This window comes from Petaurus breviceps, unplaced genomic scaffold (assembly GCF_028583685.1).
Source record: "Petaurus breviceps papuanus isolate PSGF00001 unplaced genomic scaffold, PetGlider_PUasm1.0 128, whole genome shotgun sequence".
NCBI classification, from domain to species: domain Eukaryota; kingdom Metazoa; phylum Chordata; class Mammalia; order Diprotodontia; family Petauridae; genus Petaurus; species Petaurus breviceps.
Genome location: NW_027185664.1, coordinates 5,740,414 through 5,760,102, shown reverse-complemented (window position 1 = coordinate 5,760,102; position 19,689 = coordinate 5,740,414). Strand labels below are relative to the sequence as shown.

General features: G+C 40.1%; 1 pseudogene; it reads right to left on the bottom strand.

The window, feature by feature from the left end:
* Positions 1–18,270: 18,270 nt before the first annotated feature.
* On the bottom strand, positions 18,271–19,396 carry LOC138172232 (ornithine aminotransferase, mitochondrial pseudogene; annotated as a pseudogene).
* Positions 19,397–19,689: the final 293 nt, after the last annotated feature.

Below are 19,689 nucleotides of genomic sequence, written 5' to 3'. Positions count from 1 at the left end.
TCAGGGCTATAAGAAACACAGCAAAGCTGTAGGCATGCTTACCTTGATGATTTTGTAGAGTACTCTATAATTATTACAGAAAAACCAAGCTCAGGGTCTGAGGGTGCGTGCGTGTATGTGTGTGTGTGTGCGTGTGTGTGTGTATTGGGGTAAAGTCTCTAATGCCAAAGCCATTTTCAGTTAGCATTTTTCCTTGAGTCCCTCCAATCCCAAGTCAAGTGTGACAGGGGCATTTGAACATATGTAACTGAGTGGATGGAATTTTACACACTATTAAAAAAGTATTTGGAATTTGAGCCTTTCTGGACCGTGTCCAAGAAATATTGAGGTTTCCCTCCTGCTGGTGGCTGTTGAACAGAGGCTGAGAAAGAAAGAGGAGACCATGCAGTGCATTTTACCACTCCTGCTTGTTCTTGAGACTGTGGGATAGATTTTCTCAAAACACTGGCATGTACAACCAGCTGAGTAAATAATGAGAGTTCCCTGAGTTGACTTGTCCCCTCTCATCCAACCCCCAACCCAACCATCATGGGAAATTTGCACCTGGTGTGTCTTTCTCAAGTCCATTTCATTTTAAAAATGATTTACATTTGTATCATGGCTGCAGCCCATCTGTTCTGTGATTGTGTAAGATTCAAGATTCCATAAAGTATGACGTGAATTGGTTCTGATGAATACAGAAACCTGAGTACTTAGAATCAGAATTTTTCTACAGAATGCCTGAGCTTCATTTAACTCAGATGAGTCAATGCTACCCTTGTGCATTGTGGGGGCATTTTCTCTCCTTCACTGTAGGCACATAGTTACCATGGAAGGCTAATGGCAATATTGTGTTGAGGAGAGGCTCTAAGATAACCAAGGCCAGACTAGACTGCTATAGTAACCAAAAGTCTTCTTCAGCTTTTACACCAGGGATCAGTGGTAACAGTGTGGCCGCTCCAAGATCCCTCTTTAATACATCACACACACACATTCATACATATGAATGGAATTAATATCTCATTTCAAATTGTGCTTGAATTTGAAAATTGGCTTGAAACTCCTGGTTTATTTACATTCTGCAGCAAATAAAGTCAGATAATTAAATCCTGGACAGATGGAGGATAGTAAAAGGCCATGTGTTACGGACCAATTAGAAAAATAGTAGACTCATGTCATGTGGGTGCAATCTATCCCAGAAGCCTCAACTAGGGGAGGAAAAAGCTAATAGGAAAGAGTAAAGGGATTTTTCTCCTTCCCTATGTGATGAACTATACTCACATGACAAAGATAGATATGGATTCTATCTATCTATCATCTATCTATCTATCTAGTTATGTGGGCACAGTCAGTACACACACATGTGCATACTTACAAATATGTGAATACATGTATACACATAGTTCTGTGTGTATGCATTTGTACATTGTTGTTCAGGTGTGTCCAACTTTTCAAGACCCTGTGGACCATAGCATGCCAATACTGTCTACGGAGTTTTCTTGGCAAAGATATTGGAGTGGTCTCTGCCATTGCCTTCTCCAGTGCACTAAGACAAACAGACATTAATTGACTTGCCCAAGATCATACGACTAGTAAGAGTCTGAGGTTGTATTTGAACTCGGGTCTTTCTGACTCCATGCCCAGTGTTACACACACAAACACGTATCCATCTATACACACATATATGTGTGTGTGTGTGTGTATACAGAAAGATAGTATTTCTGTGTACATGTGTGTGATCCCCACAGTGATTTTATTGGTATCATTGGCTACCAATGAGTAGCTTGTAGTCTCCATGCACAATGATAACTCCTCTATAATCTGTAGTGTAGAGAGTTGCCTGAGATCCCAGTATGTCTTAGACACAGGGTTCAAACCCAGATCTCTCTGACTCTGGCCTGTTCTCTCTCTACTCCACCATCCTGCCCCTCCTATTTTTTATTGATATCTCTTATTTTTACATCATTAGCATTTCCCACTATATCCCTTCACCCAAGAGTCAACCATTATAATAAATTATAAAATTATAATTTTATTATGTGTTATTAAATATATCAAATTATTAAAATAGAACAAAACATTTTAAAAACTAAAAAAAAAATCCAGCAAAACTGATAACATCAACCAAAGCCAATGTGTCCTCTCACTCCTAGGGTCTTACCTTTGCAAAACTTCCGTGTGTTCTTAACCCTTTAGTTGGATCCTGTGACCCCTTTTATCACACCAAGATGGATCATAGAACATAAAACAAAGTGGGATGATGTCAGCAAGAGAGATGTGGCATGGCCTTCAGGAAGCAGTGAAGAGTCAGTAGGAGTAGTCATCGGACATGTAGTGATCTAAGAATAGCAGAACGATAAGACAACGCAATACACAGGGAGGCAATCAGGAGAAGACAGAAAGGTGATATGAGACACCAGACGTTTGGGAGGCGACTTGGAAACTGAGTCAGTTACTGCTCAGCCAGTTGTTTTTTTATGCTCCTTCATGAAACAGACAACACTACAGCGCTCTGAGCAGCCCCAGGTCCACAGGTAAATCTGCCTGGCTAGAAAATAGACATGGAAAAAGACTAAAGTGGTAACTTTTGAAGGGGTTTTTGGTACTGCAAGCAATGTCATATTATTAGGCATATAGTCCAAAAGAAGTAAAAGAAATAATTATGGCAGGATTTTTTTGTAGAAGCAAAGAACTGGAAGGAATGTGGGTGACTATCAATCAGGAAGTTACAGGACAAATTGTAGTAGATGACTGTAATGGAATATTATTGTGCTGTTAAGACATGATAAAAATAAAGGATTCAGAGAAACTTGGAAAAACTTGTATATATAAATTGATTCAAAGTGATTTAAGTAGATCCAGGAGAAGAGTTATGTGATGACCAAAATTATACAGCTATTTCCTGATTAATGCAAAAATGAATTCCATTAAATTGTCACATTATTCTAATTTGTACTATTTAAAGTTATCATATTAAAAATGGTACTTGGTTCCAGATTGATGGAAATATGTAATAAAAAATTTTAATAAGTTTTTATCTGTTTATTGATATGACAGTGAAGGATAAGAAAACTGTACTTCTTATTTTAGTTTATTACAAGTGAGTAGTTATAGAAAGCAAGATTTTTAAAATGTAAAACTGTTAAATTATTGAATTTCGTATCTAAAGAGAAGCCTACACTAATGATCTGATGAGAATGTCACTATTGTCATTTTAAAAGTTTTAGCAGTGTAGATTGAACCCCCACACACACACAAACATACATAGACACATACAAACACACACATACACACACAGACATATATATGAATATCATTGGGTGCAGACAGCTTTACGCCCATCTCAGTCATTTGCATGCTCATCCTCAAACAATGAACCAAATGTGGTTGGATGACCTGGGCACAATCTAAAATGAGGAATGCTTTAAATTCAATATTATTGTCCTTGCAATAGTTTTTGAACAGCTGAGCTAAAATGAAAACTAGCATTCAAAAGAAACTTAAGTCACATATACCTTCACATTTAGCCACCAAAGAACTGGAAGTTGATAGATGATTGTAGCCTTTCAGAGAGAGCACAAGGATTTTGAGACCAATAAGGAAGCATTGGTTTCAGTTTAAAATCCACTTCTGCATTACCCCCAAATAAAAGTTAGGTGGTCCTTAGACACTTTAAATCCGGGTTTAGCTTTCTCTTTCTTAGAAAATAAGTTCTGGAGGGCATGCTTTTTTCCAAAATAGTACTGTTTGACCTACATTAAAATTTATCAGTGTATCCACCTTTTTTAATTATGTTCTTCAAAATATTGGGATATTTAGCTGCTATATCCTTATCCACATTGGCTACCTCTCCAATAATTTTATGCACTTATGCAATTGAGTTTGATTTTTAAAGTGACTGACTGAACTAACCAACACTTTCAGCAAAAGTTCTTCACTGCCCACTTCATTTCCATTTTCTGTTATTGCCCTAGATAAACAGTTTTTGTCTGAATGGCTGCTCTTCTAAGAGGAATGTGTTGTTAATTGCAAGCATCAAACCATACCACTAAAAGAAGTTCCATTTCTATCATGACAGCCCTTCTGTTGTTTGATGTTGTTTGCAGACCACAAAAAGCTGATGTCATCTTTCCTTTTCCTTTTATTTCACCTGCATGTTTTATCATATTCTGTACCGGTCTGGCATTCCATTTTGTTCTGTTTTAGAGTTACTATGACCATGGTTGGACAGTTCAATTACATCAAATTTTTGCTCTAAGGTAATAAAAAATAAAAACTCATTCCTTAATTCTTTGCACTTGCAGAATTTCCATCTGAAATATTCTTCCTTTTGACTATTTTGTTAAAGGCTTTTAAAAAATAATAATTAGCATAACTGCTATACATAGCAGCATGTCATATCCACCTAGCACAGCAGATAAGTGGGGACTAATGTTGTAGTGCCACGTTAAAAGCCTCAACTAGCTCCATGCATCACATCAGATAATCCTGACTCCCATTAAATGTGACCTGGTATCATGTTATAATCACACTAAGTAAGTTTCACTGTATTCAAACTCACACTACTTTCAACCTAGCTATAGAAAAGAAAACATCACTGAAGGAGCTAAGAACTACGATCAATTCAGGGACCAATTATGCCTTCAAAGGACAAATAAGAAAGCATACTTTCTGACTCTCAGTAAAGTGGTGGTGGACCATAGGTATAAAATGAGGCACATGTAGTAGTAGTAGTAGTAGTAGTAGTAGTAGTAGTAGTAGTAGTAGTAGTAGTAGTAGTAGTAGCAGTAGCAGTAGCAGCAGCAATAGTAGTAGTAGTAGTAGTAATAGTAACTAAAAATAATTTATTTAAAGGTTTGTGAAGTGCCATACAAATATCTACTTTTATCTTCACTAAAACCCTGGGAAGCAGCCATTTTACATTTTACAAATCTTAGGCAGACAGAGGTTAAATGACTTGCCCAAGGTCACATGATTAGTGTCTAAGGCCAGAGTAGAACTTGGGTCTTACTGATTCTAAGTCCTTTATCTACCTTGCTACCATGACCAGTGTGTTTGTTTTGCTTGCTTGTACTTATGCCTACTCAGAAGGGAGGGAGAAAAGAAGGGATTTGTTGAGAAGGGACAGTGATGTTAAAAAAAAAGCCCATCATCAATAATATATATATATATATGTATATATATATTTGCTTTTTGGAGGGCAATTGGGGTTAAGTAACTTGCCCAAGGTCATACAGCTAGGGTTTTTTTTTGTGCATGTGTGTTAAGTGTCTGAGGTCGGATTCGAACTCAGGTCCTCCTGACTCCGGGGCTGGCACTCTACTCACTGAGCCACCTAGCTGCCCCAATAAAATATTTTTAAGAGGGCTTTAAAGTTAGTTGAGAAGTCAGGACCTCAAATAATATACACTAATGTACAATCAAGTTCTGGGAAAAGAGAAGAGAGAAACAGGGAGAGCGAGAAGGAGGGGGAGAAGGGAGGCTATGGTGGTACAGTGGAGTGTTGTGCTACACTTAAGAGCAGAAGATGAGGGCTCGAACCCCAGCTCCAGTTTTCTAGTTGTATGATCACAGGTAAATTAATCTCTGACCCCAGTTTCACTGAGTAATAGAATTCTGAACTAGAAGTGACTAGAAGGGATTAGAGATAATCTAATCAAAGGATTTTAGGATCACAGATTTATGGCAAAAAAAGAACCTTGGAAGTCTTTTATACCAGGGAAGTCATCAACCTCAAATACAGATGGATCCCTGCAGGCAGCATATTGTCTTAGAAAATCACAAATTAAATTATATGTATTTTGTGATGTTTGTACTTATTTTGTTAAACATTTTCCAATTGTTCTGGTTCCCATACTTGGAATTTTGAGCCACAAGTTTACATCTATTCCATCTCTTCATTTTACAGATGAAGAGAATGAGGCACAGATATGTCATGGGTCATGAAATATTGCATTCAGAGCTGTAAGGGATGTTAGAGAGCATTCACACAAACTCCAAATCGCCTGCCATTTTATGGGTGAGAAACTAAGGCCAAGAGAGTTTGTTAAAACTTTCCTGGAATCACATAGCCAGTAAACATCAAGGGGTAAGATTTGAACTCAGGTCTTCCATATGCTAAATTCAGCACTCTCTCCAGTCTTTCACAATACCTTTCTTAAATGATTTTACCAAGGTCATGCAGGTTAATAAGTGGCATACCTTGGGCTTGAAACCCTTGTATTCTGCCTTCAAAACTATTTTAAATCCAGTGCTTTTAAAAGTGTATGACATGGCCAAACTTACTGTTTTACATATAAGGAAACTGAGAGTAGTCAAATGACTTTTCAAAACCAGAAGTAGTCAAATGCCTTTCCCAAAGCCACATAGAAAATAGCAGAATCTGGTTTTGAATTTGGGTCTTCTAGCTCCAGAGTCCTTTCCAGTTCTTCATCAATAAAATAAGGATAATAATATTTCTTCCCACTTTCCAGTGTTGCTATTAAGAAAGAATCAACATGAATTATTGCTGTTGGATCTGGTGATGGATGCACATCTCTCTATTGTCTGAAGGCCAGCCTAGTTAGTTTGAAGAATTTCATCCTCTATTTGGCAGCAGGATGATGATTTTTTTTCTGCCACAGAAAATCTCAAAGCCCATTTCCTAATTTATAGAAAGGTTGTAATCGCTGGCAAACAGAAGGGAACAGCCATACCAATGAAATTATAAATCCTCAAGACATTGAAGTACAGACAGTTCTGCTACAGTGCTTATATTGAAAATGAGAAGTCATTCCAACTTGATTGATATATTAGAGAGCAGTTTGAGCATAACTCAAATTTTGCTCTGGCTTAATGCAAGCTCCATTTCTGATTACACCAGGGTAACCAGAATGTATCAGGTGGGTGATCTCTACAGAGAGTTTGGGGGTGAATAATCCTGGGTTACTGTTGAGAATTGGGGGGAGGCACATACCACTGGGGGGAGCAAGAGATGGGGGCCCTGAGAGGCAGGAGGAGAGAGGGAGATCCCCAGGGCTCCTCCTACCCCAGAAAAAAAACATAAAATTAACCTGATCCCTTTGACCCCCATCATCTCTGAGCCACCTGTACTGGCAGAAGCCCCCAAAGCAGCACATGGAAAAGACCCTGTCGTACGTCTCCCATTCCAGTCTTAGAGTGATCCTGTATATGCCTGTCACCCAGCTGCTGTAGCTGGTGTTGTACGCTGTTCAGACCATGATGGGAAGCTGTTCTGGTTTCAGTGACTTCCTCTGGGACTAACCCTGTTTTTCCCATAAGTCCTGTGGTTTTTTGTGTGTGTGATTTGGCATGCCTCCCTGATTTTTAGAAAAGCACATGCTCAGTTATGGCAGAACTGCCTGTATTGTTATTATTGGTTGTACCTACTTTCATATTTTCTCTGTTTCAGCTAAACTGGACCACTAACTATTCCCCAACATTCCACCTTCCATCTCCCAACTCCCATGCCTGGAATTCATCCTTTACCTTTGGGAATTCTTATTCTCCTTTGAGGCTCAACCATGGTGCCACCTCTTCCAGGAAGCCTTCCCAGACCCCAGTTATTAACACTTTCCAGTTATTAGTTATTCCTCAAGTACTTCATGTGTTCTTTCCCCTGCCCCCTTGATGCCCTACCCTATATTTTACTTGTCTTGCTATTGAATGCTGTGTAAACCTTAAAGTGATAGATTAATGTTAGCTACGGGGTGTCCCAAAAGTGTTAGTGCAGGTTTTTTTTTACACTATTAAAACTTAAGACTGCACTAAAACTTTTTGGACACCCTGCATTATTATATAGGCATCCCCACAATGTTTACATTATAAACATTCTCACATAGTGGGAATGTAAAGTACTTAAGGTCAAAAATGGTTGTTTTGATCATACTATTCCCAGCGGCTAGCATAGGACCCCGAGCATAGTAAGTGCTTCATACAGATTTGCTGAGTTTAATTTGTTGTTGAGTAGCAGGATCACCATCTATCTCCCAATGTTTCCCTGCACAACCTCCGAATGTGCATTAGGCTCATGTCTTACCCTAAAGGGTAAGGAAATTATCCCCAAGGCTTTATTGACTCAGAGGCCAAAGGTTCAACTTATAGTCTGCAGGTGGCTTCTGGCCTTATTGACTTGACTTCCTGGTCACCTTAGAGCACAAAAAGGCCCACCTGCACTAGGTCCTGGCTCTTCAAATTTGTATCCTGAAATATCCTTTCTCTGCTGTACTGTAAACAAAGCTTCTAATTTTGTTAACTGTTGGGTCACCTGCCGGTGTCTCATTTCATTGCAATATCAAGTTTAAAATGACAGGGAACTTGTCAGAGTCAGACCTGTCTATTACTCTCCCATCTCAACAATCTCAGGCAAATTGGGGTCTTATTCCTTCTCCTTTCCATTTCCTTCATTTCTAAAATGTCTCCCTTGTTTTCCATTATTGCCAATGGATGTGGGCCCTCTGAAGAGAAGAACTTATGCCCCTTCTTCCCAAGTCTGTCTCTTACCCAAGTTTTTGTTCTAATAAAGCAAAAAGTGATCTGGAAACTGAGGAGGTTTTAGAATATGGACCCCCAGGGCAGCCTCTCAGCATTTAAAAAGTTTTAAGAGAGATCAAGGAGTCTTTCATTTTACAGATGACAAAAGGAAAGTTTAGGGAGATAAACAACTTATCTAAACTCTTAGAGCAAGTGAGTGGCAGAAGCAGGATTAGAACCCAGGCTGCCAGACTGGTTATGTCAGCTACCTCCTCCTCCGGCATCAGAGTAAGGCAGGAGAATATCTGTAGAAGTCTGAATTTCAGCTGCAAATAGTAAATTTTGACAAACTACAGCCCAGTGAGTCCTGTTTCAGAAATGCCTGTCACATAACGCTAAAGCTTCCTTTTCTCTTTTCCTGGTCTTCTGAACGCTGCTGATGATGCTTGGTTGGTCAGAACAAAAGCCTATAGGTATGTATAGGCATTGGCTAGTGAAAAGCTACATCTTCAACCCTGTGGCAGCTTTCTTCTTGTTATACCTTCTACTCAAAACCTCTCTGCCCATCTGAGTCCTCTCCATCCTTTAAAGTTCTTTACATGCTCTTCCTTCATAAGCCCTATGACCAGTCCAGTCCTCACTGGCAGCCTCCTTTCTCTGAACTCCTATCATTCTCACAGTCAGTACCACAGTTCATTCCTTCCTGAGAGACTTTCTTGTTTGTTTTCAAATTGTTTCTTGCTGGGGCAGCTGGCGGCGCAGTGAATAAAGCACTGGCCCTGGAGTCAAGGGGACCTGAGTTCAAATCCGGCCTCAGAAACTTGATACGCTTACTAGCTGTGTGACCTCAGGCAAGTCACTTAATCCCAATTGCCTTGCCTTCCCTCCCTCACCCCCGAAAAATTATTTCTTGTCCATGCCTCAATGTCTCAACCAGAAGGTGGACTCCAGAGTATGTAGCAACAGCACAAATTGACAAGGGCATGGCCAGATATAGTAGAATGGGCATAGAATTCCCTCTGAAACCAACCACTACAAATACTATGAGCTCCCTGCCAGATGGGCAACTCACACAATACTCCTTGTCACTGCTTCCTGGTAACCAATAACAGTTCCATATTTGCTTTCATAATTCAGGGGATAGAGCACTGGTCTTTAAATTGAGGGTCATGAGTTCATATGTCTATTAGACCAATTAAGGGAAAGCTGAGACAATGAGGAAATTGTGGTTAGTCACTCTGGACATGAAGTCAGGAAGACCTAGGTTCAAGCCTGCCTCAGATGCTTACTAGTTGTGAGATGCTGAGTAAGTCATTTAACTTCTCATCTCCAAAATGAGGGGGGTTGTACTCAATGTATCTAAAGCTCTTCCTGATCTAAATCTATGATCCTATGGACAAATTCTGCAGGGACTTTTAAAGATAAAATATCCAACATAAGGATCACCTACAGGGATTACCCAGCCCAGCCTATGTGTGGCACCATTTAGAACCACTGGCTACTGTAACTGACCTCAGCCTCAAAGGTTAGGGATGACCTGAGGACATCTGAGTTTCCTGAGATAACCCATTATGGATCTGACGTCCACTTTTTCTACCCCCACCCTCCAGCAGGCCTGCTGAGTGCTATTGGAGAAAATAATGAAACCAAGCTGACTCCAAACATAATAAATTTATGAGTTATAAACTCAGTGCTGTTTCAACATCCTTTTATTCACCACATGTTGAATCCTTCCAAGTTCCCCACAGTGCCTATTCCAGACCCTCTTTCTAATGAGTCCCCAAACCCTTCTCTTCCCCCACAGTCACAGCTGATGGCCTGATTTCATGCTTTTTGTATATACCCAGGCCAAACACAAGCTCCCTCAACTCCTCTTCTCACAACCTTAAATTTTCTGTTTTCATCCACCCTATCCTCTTCTAAGAATGAGTATTTTGGCTAATCTTTGTATTTATGCCCATGCTCCCTTCCTACCCTTTCTCTCACCTTTAGTTGCTCGCTCTTCACTGGCTTCATCTATTGGCTGTTGTTTTGGAAGAGGACCATCTTTTACTGACACCTTATCCTAAATGATCATTCCCTTGACCCTACTACCCTACCAAACTACTAGTTATTTCAAGCTGCTATTTTTATCTCCTGTTCACTGTCAAATCTCTTGACATGGTAGTAAGATGTCCTGCCTTCATTTCCTCACCTTCACGTCCTCACCATTCTGCTGAAATTCTTTCTTTGAGGTCATGATCATGAAATTGCAGATCTGGTTGCCTTATCTCATCATCTTTCAACTTTTAGAGGTCTCCCCCTATCCTTCTGAATACCCTCTTCTCTCTTGGTTTCTGAGACTCTGTACTTTCCTAGTTCTTCCCCTCATTCTTCGATTTCTCCTTCTCTGTCCCCTTTGCTGACACCTCCTCCTTTCAACCCCTAATGTAATCATTCCTCTAAGGTTCTTTCCTTAGCCTTTTTTTCCCTCCATGTACCTTCTCTCTCAGTGAGCTCCTTGCTCCCATAATTTGAACTATCATTGCTCTTCAGAGCTGTATTTCTAGCCCTGACCTCTCTCTAAAACTCTAGAATTATATTTTCCAAATTGCCAGATATCTCCTCCTGAAAGTCTGATCAGTGCCTCACACTCATCACCTAAATTCATCATCTTGCTCCTGAAATCTACTTTTTTCCTGAGTTTCCTATTTTTGTCAATATTACCCGTTAAGCATATTTAGACTCCAGTGTTCCAAGAGATCTGTGATCTCCTCAATGTGGATATTCCTTCCAGCATATAGATCACAATCTGTCTATGCTTATTAATTCTCTGTGTCTATTATCTATATCTACGCATACATTTACCATAGGAGGAAGGACATTCAGTATGTTTAAGCAACTTTTGATGTTCTCTTGATATCACAAGAATATCAATACAGCAAATGGTCAATCAGTTATGACACGTGACCAAGTGCAAAGGTGATGGAGATTTGAAGATCTTCCATGCCCCCTGTATTGGCAAGCAAACAGGTACTTAGCACCTTGTTTCAAGTTCATGATTGTGTCAAGTATCAAGATCCAAAACTTGTGAATCCCACAGTGGGAGGAAATTGCTGATGTAACAGGAAGGGGTGGAATAGGGAAGAGCTAATACCATATATAAGGAAAAGCCCAAGCTAGAAAGCCAGAGTTACTGAAAGAAAGAGAACTGCTTGGATTCTGAGAACTGCTACAAATTGGGAACAGAATGGAGAATAGAACTTGTGGTGGCAGAATAGAGAACTGAGAAGTGAGAAGAGAGAAGAACTAGAAGGAAGCATCACTGTGTTGCCACTTTGTCTTCCCAGGAACAAAAACTGTGAAGGACTTGAGGTAGACCAGACACTGTGAGCTTCAACATGGAGTAGGAACTGCGCAAGGAGCTGGACAAGGAACTGAGAGCTGTCTGCCTTTGAACTCAGGTGACAGTTGGATAGATTCAGGCAGGAGCTGGGACCATGGAAGAGGAACCATGGAAGCTGAGAGCCTGCCTCAGTCAAGATGAAAAGACCTCTCTCCTTGGGTATTTAATGCAAATTGTGGCCTAGGGGTGGAGAACTTTGACCTTTACATGTAGATGATTTAGTTAAGGACTTCTCCAATTAAGAAGAAAGAAGACTTTTTTATTGAAGAGATTAAGACAATGTGACCTAGGGGTGGAGAACTTTGACCTTTGTACTTTGTGATTGAATTAAGACTTACTAAATGATTGAATTGCTAAATGAATGTACTTTGTTTAAAACTATGTGACTACTTTGGTGAAAATTATGTGGCCATTTTAGTGATAAGTTGGTATGCCATAACATTGTGAATGCTGTACTTTGATTTCTGTGAATGTTTTGTCTTAGTTACTGAATAAATAGAGAGTTCACTATACTGTATAATCAGATCCTTGAAACTGTTCACAGCAGCAGTCCTCTGGAAAGCTGCTCAGTCTTGGCTTTATACCAACTCGTCTTCTTTTACCCTCTTCCATTAGATTATGATCGCCTTGAGGGCAGGAACTATCTTTTGCTTCTTCTTGTATGCCCAGCACTTAGCACAGTGCCTGAAACAGAATAGGAACTTACTAAATGTTTATTGACTGACTGACTAAAAAGGCATGCTATTATCTTTGGCTGCTTCTTCTCCCTTAACTTCCACAATCAGCTGCCAAATTCTGTCAGCTCTACCTCCACAACATCTCTCATATTCATCTCCTTCTTCTTCCTATTCCTATTTGTATGACTGAGGGCAAATCATTTAACTTCCCTGGGTTTTGGTTTCCTGAACTACAAAATGAGGGGGTTAGACAAGATTGCCTGAGGTTCCTTCCAACTCTATATTTAGGATCTTTTTTAAAGAGTTCTTTTGAGGAGATGAATTTGAGGAACTGGTAGGACACTCAGGGAAAGATGGCCTGTAGGCTTTTGGAGATGTGCCCCTGGAGTTCAAAGGAGAAATTAGTACTATTCCCCTCCTGAACTTCAAAGGTACATCTGAACTTTAAAGTTAACTTGCCCACATTTCCCAGTCACTTTCCCTTTTTTTTTGAGTAGCTGGACAGAATCACCATCTATCACCTCTTGCAGGGTAGATGAGAGACACAGGATTTAGGTCTTACATAGACCCATGGACATTTCCTGTTTCTTTTTGTCTTTACTGACTTTCCTGGACTTAACCATTGATCCAATAGCAAATACTATCCCCTCCCATTTGTCTTAAAATCTGGACCTAAACTCTTCTGACTAATTCTGTCCTGTTCCATTGCTACCCTGAAACTGCTCCTCTAAGTGAAGAGCTCAGCTCCCAATGCTTATAAATTAATCATCAACCAAATTTATGTGCCTTATGATGGATTTGTCAAAAAAGGCTTTTTTAAAAAAATTGGGTCTTTTCAGACTTGGAAGCTAGTGAGAAAGTTGTAGTGCCTAGGAGGGAGTCCAGAATAATTCTTCTTTTATTCTTTATGCATAAGAGTTAATCATATAAAACTGTCTCCTTAAAAAGTTTCAAATTCTGGAGTTCATTGCTAGGATTGCTCAGCACCAACCCAGGTACCATGTACTTGACTGTGTTTGTATTTGCATAATGAATCTGTAAGTATTTGAGCTTAGAACCTTCTCCATTAGCTTACACAATGCAGGATTGGACTTTGATTTTTCCTGAGATGTTGCATGGAAACATATCTCTGCCACATAACCTTTGGAAGAAATAGCCAAACACATATCTATCACTGCAGCCAAGGATGCCAAATGGAGGGTCAGAAGTACAACTGTATTATGAGCTGCTTAACCCAAGCATCTCCACCCATGTTACGAGGCAGTTTGTATTGCTTCAGATTTATCTGGTTAAATGCCAGACTTGTTGGTGTGAGCTAAAAGCTACTGGAGCCGCCATATGTATAATTGATATCATATTGCTTCTGTTCTCAATGAGTGAGGGAGAGATCTGAGGAAAAAGAGAATTCGGGTCAAAAAAATTTTTAGATGAATATTAAATGGTTAATGTAGAAATTTTTTTTGCATTCATTTTGCATCAGATTTCTTACCATCTCTATGAGTGTGGGAAGAAGTGAGGGGAAGAGGATTTATGACTGAAAATGAAAAAAAACAATTTCTATCAAACTGGAAATAAAAAAAGAATTAAAATAAATAAATAAATGGATGAGACTGCTCGAATCAGGTTCAGATCTAATTTGGTCTTGGATCTAACACTTACTAGTTGTTAGGACCATGGGCAAGTCACAAATCCCAAGTTTCAGTGATCTAATCTATAAGAGTGAGATAATAATAACTGGCATTTGTATTGCACTTAAAAGGTTCAAAGTGCTTTACATGCATTCTATTGTTTCATTTGAGCCTTGTGAGAGTCCTGTGAGGTAGGTGTTATTATTAACCTCATTTGTCAGATGAACAAACTGAGGCGGAGAGAGGTTAATTAACTTCTCTAGGTTTGCACAGCTAGGAAGTATCTGAGGCAGGATTCGAATCATGTTTCTTGACCCCAACTTCAGCATTTGATCCACTACGTCACCTATCTGCTGTGATATTATTTCCATTACATACCTCACAGGGTGGTGATGGGAAAGACATTTTAAAAATCTCAAAGTTCTACAGAAGTGTATTATTATTATTCAATTTGGTACTTACTATGCTCCCCCGATATTCTAAATTCCTTATGTCTGCATGGAAGACACAAAAGACCAGCTCTCTTACCCCTAGAAAACCTCAGCAGGAAATTGAAAAGAAGGAAGCATGTCACTTCTAAGAAGAAAAGGAACTGAACTGAATAAACACGTGAAGATCATGGCAAGTGCCACTGAGAGAAGAGTAGAGGAAATATGAATCTGAATGAACTCTGAATGCATTTTCTGTTTGTTCTGGATCTGATTTCTTTCTTTTTTTTTTTTTAGGCAATTGGGGTTAAGTGACTTGCCCAGGGTCATACAGCTAGTAGGTGTCTACGGTCAAATTTGAACTCAGGTGCTCCTGATTCTAGGGTCTACTGCATCATCTAGATGCCCCCTGTGATTTCCTTGCTGTGGGAGACTCCCTTTACCAATACAAATCAGCATCTTTTCTGCAAACTTAGATTTGCCTGGGGCCCTGAGAAGTTAGAATACTTGCCAAGATCATATGATCAGCATGCGTCAGAAGCCACAACCAAACCCAAGTCTTCCTGACTGAAACCATCCTTGTATCCACTGTGCTTTGCTTCATCTCTCTATGCATTTTCATGAAGAACATGGTGCTATCATTGTGAATTGTATCTTTTGAGTCTTTTCTATGGATCACTCCTTTCCCTTCACAGAGAGAGGCCCACATTTAGATTCAGAAACTGGAATGAGAAGACAACATATGGTTAACAAAAGGCACACACCTGGGGGGACATTTTTCAGAAATTGTTCATTCCCAGCAAACACAATGTCCCTTTAACAGTTCCAAGAACCTTAAAAATCAAAATAATAAGGGTTGTTGAGGCCAGGAACAGCAGCAATGCCCACTCCACTGGCTTGGGGCTAGGTAAAACATTTTCCTAGCTGGGAATTCACTGTTCTCATTCAGGGAGGATGTGCCTTTTCTTGGGGGTATATAACCCCTGGCAGAACTGGTAGAAGGAATCATGTGCAAAATTGTGTAGTGATGAGAAAGTCTTAGGAAGGACCCTTGACTGAGGGAATGAACTAAGCATGTTGATTAAATTTACCTGATGCTGATCATCATGGCTAGCATGCCTAGAATGTTCTTTTCTCACATATTACCTCATTTGATCCTCCAAATTATCTGGTTGGATCACAGTGCAAGTGTTATTGTTACCATTTTCGAGATGAAGAAACCGTGGGTTCAGAGAGGTTAAGGAACCTGACGAAGACCATAGAACCAACAGGAAAATAGAACATTTATATCTCAAATGGACCTTAGAGATCACGTGATCCAATCCCTTTATTTTTACAAATGAGAAAAGTTATACTCAGAGAGGTGGGAGAAGTGTTTTGCAGGAAATAAGGAGTAGAAGTAGAATTTGAATTTGAATACAGGACCTCTGACTCTCCTCTTCACCATGACTTAAGACATAAGTCTTCTGATTTCAAGTCTATTAGGCTTTACACAAAGCAAACAATCTAGTGATAAGATCAAGATTTTTTTTTATCACATTCACCTTTGGGGCTGGGGGGCAGGCTTCATAGAAAAACACACCACTCACAGAGGACTGACTCCAAGTGTAGTCAGGAAGGCAGAGCACGGTCAGAGGGTAAATGTTGGATAAACAAATTCCAAGTCTCTAGTAATGGCACTGGAAATGACTTGGAAAATCCAAGCATGCTACAAATCATCTTTCCCCTGATAAGTTATTCATACACAATTTAGAAGAAGGGAAAGGAATAAGCATTTATATAGTTCCTACTATGTACCAGACACTTTGCTAAGTGCCTCTTTATAAATATTATCTCATTATAAATAACATCTGATTTGAGTTTATTATATTTGAGTTATTAGAGTTTAGCTCTCATATCTTCATTCTATGTGATGACCTGATTTATTCACTGTTAGAGTTGGAAGAAGAAATCTGAGGGGTGGTCTAGACAAACACACCTGAACAGGATTACCCTGTACAACCATCCTATATAAGAGGTCATCTACTCAAATACCTCCAGTGATAAGAAAGTCCTTCTGAGACAGCCCATTTCATATCTGGCTACCTAGAGTGTACTTGGGGGCAGCTAGGTGGTAGAGTAAACCAAGTGCTAGGCCTGAAGTCAGGAAGACTCATCTTCCTGAGTTCAAATCTGGCCTCAGACACTTCCTAACTGTGTGACCCTGGACAAGTCACTTAACTTTGCCTCAGTTTTCTCATCTGTAAAATGATCTAGAGAAGGAAATAGCAAACCACTCCACTATTGCCAAAATAACCCCATGTAGGGTCATGAACAGTGGGACTGGACTGAAACTACTGAACAACACAATGACAACAAATTAGGACAACAAAATTATTTCTTTACATCATACCTGAATCTGTTTATTTTCAGTTTCCACTGACAGCTTTTAATTACATCCCCTGAAGTCAAGCAGACCAAGCCTAATCCTTCTGTTAGGTGACAGTCTTTCAAATACTTGAAAATACCTTGTATCATGTTCTTCCTAAATGTTTCCAATGTGAACATTCCTCATTCTTTCAACTGATCCTGTTATGACATGGTGTCCAGTGTCCTCACCTTCCCAGCTGCCATCCTGTGAACACACTCCAGTTCATCAATGTCCTTCCAAAATATGTTCAGAATTAAACAATATACTCAAGATGCGTCCTAATCAGGAAGCATTCAGGGGTACTAACATTGCCCTCATTCCAGACAGTCTGCCTCTCTTACTGCTTTCTAAGGTCATGAAGGCCTGGCTTCAAAGCCCATCTCAGATACTTATTGTGTAACCATGGGCAAGTTAGTTAAACTTTGGGACTCAGTTGACACAACTGATGCAGCTGTAAAATAGCCCCAGCTTATACAGTTGTGGTTAGGGATATTTTGTGAAAGCTCTATCAAAGTCTTCTGATGTTATTTCATGGGTTGTTGGTTTTTTTTAACCTTATTTTGCTTCTAATATCACACATACAATTGTAATTAGTCTATATGTGGCCAATCATTTTTCAGAGTTTTTTTCTTTTTCAGATTGCTACTATTTGGGGAAAGCAACTACTTTGACACCTTGATCTTTTTTTTTTTTTTGACAGCTTCAATAAAGGCTTTATTTTAGAATAAACAAAATTTTGAAGCTTCAGAAAAGGGAACAGCTTTAGAATGGCAGATTATAGCAGGCCATTGCCAACACTGCTTTAAAGAGTCAAACACAGAAATAAAGAGATGGGAATGCCAGGCAACAATGCAATGCTCAAGTCCAGTCAGACCCAGGTGCACACACACACATTGGGCATTCTCCAACCAGCTACTTCCATCAAGTCCCATTTAGCATCAGACAAACAAGTTTGTGACCAAACATCCCTCCAGGCCTGTGCTACTGGACTTGCCTGATTCACTTTAAAGTCAGCAAATCTTCCACTTAATCCCCCTGGAGTAAAATGTTTCAAATACAAAAGTTTTTTTGTGCCTTTCTAAAAAGGCAAAATTATAAAAAAGCACACATACATTCCATTTCAGGCTCAGCGGCCAATACTTCCAGCAATTTAAAAGATGTCAACTCGCAAGTAGAAGCCAGCCATTTAGCTCAGAAAGAAGACAATACAGTTAATCGGTTACAGTAAACAGCAAACTGCAGGTGACTGAATCTTTGCTCTATTCTAGATGAACATAAAAAGAGAAGTTCTTTAAGACACATGGGAGTGGATCATGCTTGCCCTGAGAGCAGAGGCTTTCAGCACATAAATGCACCACGTGCCTTGAGCCAGCCCCTGGACACAATGGAAGAAAGACAAGATGGTCTTGTTGATAATTTCCACCGACTCAGGATCTCATCTTCCTTGATCACGAGGGGTGGCGCCAGCCTGATGATGTCCCCATGGGTGGGTTTGGCCAGAAGTCCCTTGTCACACAACCGCAGCCACACTTTCCAAGCATCACAATCTTTCGTTTCTCTGATAACAATGGCATTTAACAGCCCTTTTCCTCTCACAGCAGTCACAACGTCAGAAGGCAGTTTCATCAGTTCCTTCCTCAAGATGTTCCCCATCACATCTGCATTTTTGGGCAGCTCCTCCTCTTCCAAAACCTCCAGGGATGCCATGGCCACCCAGCAGGCCGGGGGATTGCCTCCATAAGTTGACCCGTGCTCCCCGGGCTTAATGGTCAGAGTGATTTCATCATCACATAACACAGCCCATATAGGGTATAAGCCTCCAGAAAGGGCCTTTCCAAGGAGGATGATGTCAGGCCTGACATTTTCATGATCCACAGCCAGCCACATCCTAGTCCTTGCTAATCCCGTCTGTATTTCATCAGCAATGAAGAGAACCTGGAACCTAGTGCAGAGCTCTCTCACTCTGGAGAGATAGCCTGGATCAGGGCCAACCACCAGCTTCTGCCTGAATGGGTTCTACCATGAAAGCGGCCACATTGGGATCTAGAGGGCATGCTCAAGGGCAGGTAGGTCATTGTACAGGATAATCTCAAAGCCAGGCATAAATGGCCCAAAGCCTTCATAACTTGAGGGGTCAGTAGAACTAGAGATAGCAGATAATGTTCCGCCCCAGAAGTTTCCACCTGCAACAATAATCTTTGCCTTGTACTTCTGAATTCCTTTCACATTGTACGCCCATTTCAGAGCTAATTTGCAGGCAGTTTCTCCAGTTTCCACTCCTGTATTCATTGGCAGAACTTTGTTGTAGTTGAACAACTTCGTGATATACTCCTCATATATTCACCAAGCACCTTGTTATAGAAAGCTCTAGAAGTTAAGGCTAACTTATCAGCTTGACTTTTCAGGACATCCACAATTTTAGGGTGGCAATGGCCTTGGTTCACAGCATTGTAGGCACTCAGGAAGTCAAAATATTTTCTGCCTTCCACATCCCACACATAAATGCCTTTTCCTCTTTCCAGGGCTACAGGTAAAGGATGGTAGTTGTGGGCACCATACTTAGCTTCTCATTCATAGATCTGCTCCTAGGACGGAGGGCCCTGAACGGTTCTTTTGGTTGTGACTGATGCAGCTGAAGTCACCGAAGAGTGAACACCCCGATGAAGTAGAGAGAGGGTTTGTGAGTTTGGAAAACATTTTCTATTTGGGG